Genomic DNA, 4,906 nt, shown 5'->3' with positions numbered 1-4,906 from the left:
ATGTAATATTTGACTATAGAAGAGAAGGGCCTTCTGCTGACCCGGTTAATGACTATAGAAGAGGAAGGCCTGCTGACCGTTGTATATTAATGACATAAAGAGAGAAGGCACTACTCTACTGAAACGATCTCTTTTGTCTGTGTTTCTTCAGTACTATGACTAGAGACGAGGAGCGCCTCTCATACTGACGTTTGTATTTTCATTCATGACTAGAGATCGACGCTAAAGGACCGATCTCCTGCACGGATATGTAATTGACTAAGAAGAGAAGCCTTCGCCTGACGGTTTTGTTTCTTTTCACGTCCAACTTCTGTAAATGACCTAGAGAGAGAAGGCCTTCTCCTGACGGTCTTGTAAATGACTAGAGAGAGAAGGCCTCTTACTGACGGGTGTAATGACTAGAGAGAGAAGGCCTTCTCCTGACGGTGTAATGACTATAGAGAGAAACTCATGATCTACTGATGGTGTAATGACTATAGCGAGAAGGCCTTCTCATGACGGTTGTAGTAATGACTATAGAGAGAAGCCTTCTCCTGACGGTGTAATGACATAGTAGAGAGAAGACCTCTACTGACGGTGTAATGACTAGAGAGAGGAGGCCTTTCTACTGACGGGGCTGTAATGACTAGAGAGAGAAGCCTTCCCTGACGGTGTAATGACTATAGAGGAGAGCCTACTGACGGTGTAATGACTTATAGAGAGAAGGCCTTCTACTGACGGTGTAATGACTATAGAGAGAAGCCTGCTCCTGACGGTGAATGAGGAAGAATACATTGTTAGTTAGACTGTCTGTAGCCGTGGGCCCGTGGCCCGGTTATGTGAGTCCTATCTCTGACTGCGCTCTGTGCCAGCTGTGACCAGTAGGCTGCATACCAGGGGGATTGTGGAGCCTAGATATATCCACCAGCTCACAGATTGCTCCTGAAGCGCAGTGAATATGGCCCTTGGACTCAACACCCTCCCAGCAGCATGGCGCTCCAGTTCACTATCAACCCAGATAATCACTGTGGGGGGAGACATGGTGCATTTCTGAAATGGCATCATATAGTCGCTGTGTTAGTACTTGCAGTTCACCATGTAGGAATAGGAAACCCATTTCAGAAGTCGCCATGTTAAATGAAAATGTATAGTGGCCTGTGCATGTTTTTATTTAATGAAAGTTTAACTTTTTGTATAGCGCTCTTCAATACAAGTAACAAAGTGTTTCACATCAATAAACTTAATGATGAAAATGAAGTGATCCCTGTTATACTGTCTAATAACGTGTGTGTGTTTTCCTCTCCACAGTGGGATTGACATGACTGCATCCTGTACAAGATAGGTTTTAGTGAATCTCTGCTTCAGTCCAAGTGGCGGCGGGGAACCAGTACATTTGCTTCGGCGTACGCCGTCCATAAGCTCTTCGCTCCTCTCCGTATCAGCATTACTCTGGTGTCGGTGCCTCTCCTCGTTCGGTACCTCAGAAAGACTGTCTCTTAAGACCCCCAACTCACCCACACCCTGATTGGCAGACACCACCACCTCACCCACAGCCTGATTGCAGACACCCCACTCCACCCAAGCCTGATTGGCAGACACCACCACCTCACCCACAACGCTGATGGCAGACACCACCACCTCACCCACAACCTGATTGGCAGACACCACCACCTCACCCACAACCTGATTGGCCAGACACCCACCACCTCACCCACAACCTGATTGGCAGACACCCCACCTCACCCACAGCCTGATTGCAGACACCACACCTCACCCACAACCTGATTGGCAGACACCACCACCTCACCCACAACCTGATTGGCAGACACCCCCACCTCACCACAGCCTGATTGGCAGACACCCTCACCCACAGCCTGATTGGCAGACACCCTCACCCACAGCCTGATTGGCAGACACCCTCACCCACAGCCTGATTGCAGACACCTCACCCACAGCCTGATTGGCAGACACCACACCCACAGCCTGATTGCAGGACACCCCCACCTCACCCACAGCCTGATTGGCAGACACCACCACCTCACCCATAGCCTGATTGGCAGACACCCCCACCTCACCCACAACCTGATTGGCAGACACCACCACCTCACCCACAACCTGGATTGGCAAGACCCCCCACCTCACGCCCACAGCACTGATTGGCCAGACACCGCTCACCACAGCCTGAATTGAACCTCACCACAACGCCTGATTGAGACCCACCACTGATGCAGACCCCTCACCACAGCCTGCCTGGCAGACACCCTCACCCACAGCACTGAAGGCAGACACCCTCACCCACAGCCTGATTGGCAGACACCACCACCCACAGCCTGATTGGCAGACACCCCCACCTCACCCACAGCCTGATTGGCAGACACCACCACCTCACCCATAGCCTGATTGGCAGACACCCCCACCTCACCCACAGCCTGATTGGCAGACACCACCACCTCTATAACTTCCATAACCTTACAAATATTCCCTGTTTTTTCAGATATGGCTTTTGGAGGATTTCTAGAATCAGGAAGGATTAAGCTTTGAGGAGTTCCTGTAACTTGGAATTCTTCAACAGGATTTCTGCAGGAGAAGACAGGGACTTTTTGTGATGTTTTTCTGAATGTTGAAACTCCTTGATAACCCACGAAGCCCACTTTTAACCCACCTGTAAATAAACATTTTCCTTTTTATATAGGAACGTTCAGTAGTTAGACCTCACGATGTCTGTTTCAAGGCTCTGCAGTTTCCGTTTGTTTATTTTGTTACCTTCGCTTCTGCTGAACAGAAGTCATGGTCCATGGTGATTTTGTTGAGCCGGTAGCTCACGAAGAAATACACGCCATGTCTTTCTGTGAATTATTGGAACAGAATATGAAAGAATAAAGTATGAATCCACTGTTCCAGGTTTATCGGTGATGTATAGTGACGGAAAGTTGGAATTTAAATTCATCCGTTCTTGACCTTCTTGACCTAATGTTTTGAGTTGACAAAACATTAGGAACACTCTTTCCATGACAGACTGACCAGGTGAATCTAAGTGAAAACTATGATCCCTTATTGATGTCACCTGTTAAATCTACTTCAATCAGTGTAGATGAAGGAGAGGACACAGGTTTAAGAATAATTATTATATATTTTTTGAGACAATTGAGACATGTGTGCCGTTCAGAGGGTGAATGGACAAGACAGGATTTAAGTGTCTTTGAAAAGGGGGTATGGTAGAAGGTGCCAGGCGCACCGGTTTGTGTCAAGACCTGCAACTCTGCTGGGTTTTTCACACTCAACAGTTTCCTGTGTGTATTAAGAATAGTTCACCACCCAAAGGACATACAGGCAACTTGATACAACTGTGGGAAGCATTGGAGTCCACATGGGCCAGCATCCCTGTGGAACGTTTGACACCTTGTAGAGTCCATGTCCTGACGAATTGAGGCTGTTCTGAGGGGAGGGGGGTGAGCACAACTCAATATTAGGAAAGTGTCCTTAATGTTTTGTACACTGTGTTTATGCATTCTAAAAAAAGACAACCAAGGATGATCTGTCCCAGATATATTGATTTACAATCATATTTAACCAGTTGGCACTGGACAAAGACATCAGGGATGATGTAGACTCTAAACCCTCCCTTATTTAACAGAAGTATAGAATGTTGTAAACGTTTGAAAGAATGTTCTTTAGGAATGGGAGTGTGCTGGTTGTTGATGGAGGTTGGCCCGTCAGCATCTCTTTGTGCTCTGAAGGTTCTACAGGAGAGGATGATGTAGCTGAGCAGCCATGTTCTCCTCTCTTCCTAGTGCCTGGTGAATGAATCAGCAGAAATATTCAGGTAGCTGAGCAGCCATGTTCTCCTCTCTTCCTGTTAAATGCCTGTTAAATCTCTCCCCTGTCATTTTGCCTGGAACCAAAACGGTTCTCTCTTTTCACCGTGGTTTTACATCACAGGTGGTAGAAAAGGAACATAGGTTTGGATTCCAGGTGACCTTTTTATAATTAGTCAAGCAATCATCATTTGTGTCCAATGCGAGGACTTTTATAGCCTGATTCCTGCTCTGTTAGTGCTGCGACTCCTACGGTCATTGTTGTTTGGTATGAGAACTACCATAGGAGTTGGCAAGACAGTACAAACAGATCTGGGACCGGGCTAAGTTCTCTATGATAAGCTCTGTATGAAGTAAGGATGTTAGTATATCTATCCATATCATATTCATAACTATGGTAATTGTGTAAAATATATATTTTTGAATCGATTGGAGTTGTATTTAATTATTAAAAGGGACTGCTATCCATCCTCTGTCTGTGTACTTGTTGTTATTGCAGCACAGTGCATGTTTCACCATAAAACATTTACACGGAGTATACAAAACATTTACGACACCTGCAACGCTGCTGGGTTTTTCACACTCAACAGTTTCCTGTGTGTATCAAGAATGTTCCAGCACCCAAAGGACATCCAGCCAACTTGACACAACTGTGGGAAGCATTGGAGTCAACATGAGCCAGCATCCCTGTGGAACGCTTTTAACACCTTGTAGAGTCCATGTCCTGAGGGCAAAAGGGAGGGGTGCAACTCAATATTAGGAAGGCGTCTTTAATGTTTTCTATACTCAGTGTATATGAGAACTATTACCTTGTCAAGTGTACACTGTACAGCCATGATTTTAATTAACATTCTATTTGGTTGCCCTTAAAGGCACCCACCGACGCATGCAGAGTGTAATACCACCAACAGCCACACGGGGGAGCTCCTGTACTACGACTGCTTCTGTTTTTATCTTTTATGGATACAATGATGATACTATTTAAAGGTAAAAGAAGAGCTTCACTGTCTCTGCAACGATATTGCTTAAAACCTCATTCACTTTACAAAGACAGAACTGCATTGGGTCTTAACTTTGTATAACTGATGCACATTTTGACAGACAACCCTAAA

The 4,906-nt window shown here is 45.9% G+C and overlaps 2 long non-coding RNA genes across 9 annotated transcripts in view; one reads left to right on the top strand and one right to left on the bottom strand.

The window, feature by feature from the left end:
- Positions 1-1,705, top strand: part of LOC112069558 (uncharacterized) — a 9,663-nt gene extending 7,958 nt beyond the window's left edge. The window contains exon 3 of the long non-coding RNA XR_011475382.1: positions 1,288-1,705. This is a non-coding gene — a long non-coding RNA (uncharacterized lncRNA). The remainder of the gene's footprint in view (positions 1-1,287) is intronic.
- Positions 1,452-4,262, bottom strand: LOC139024125 (uncharacterized). Of its 8 annotated transcripts, none has more exons than XR_011475377.1 (5): positions 2,275-4,262; positions 1,924-2,082; positions 1,761-1,814; positions 1,698-1,729; positions 1,452-1,533 (listed from the first exon to the last, which is right to left on the bottom strand). It is a non-coding gene; the product is annotated as an uncharacterized lncRNA (long non-coding RNA). The 8 variants fall into 8 exon arrangements; XR_011475375.1 differs by having other exon boundaries at positions 1,951-2,082; XR_011475379.1 differs by lacking the exon at positions 1,698-1,729 and having other exon boundaries at positions 1,456-1,533; positions 1,794-1,814.
- Between the last annotated feature and the right edge of the window lie 644 nt (positions 4,263-4,906).

This window comes from Salvelinus sp. IW2-2015, unplaced genomic scaffold (assembly GCF_002910315.2).
Source record: "Salvelinus sp. IW2-2015 unplaced genomic scaffold, ASM291031v2 Un_scaffold1047, whole genome shotgun sequence".
Classification (NCBI taxonomy): domain Eukaryota; kingdom Metazoa; phylum Chordata; class Actinopteri; order Salmoniformes; family Salmonidae; genus Salvelinus; species Salvelinus sp. IW2-2015.
Note: the sequence above shows the minus strand (reverse complement) of the source record. Positions and strands in the feature narration are given on the sequence as shown.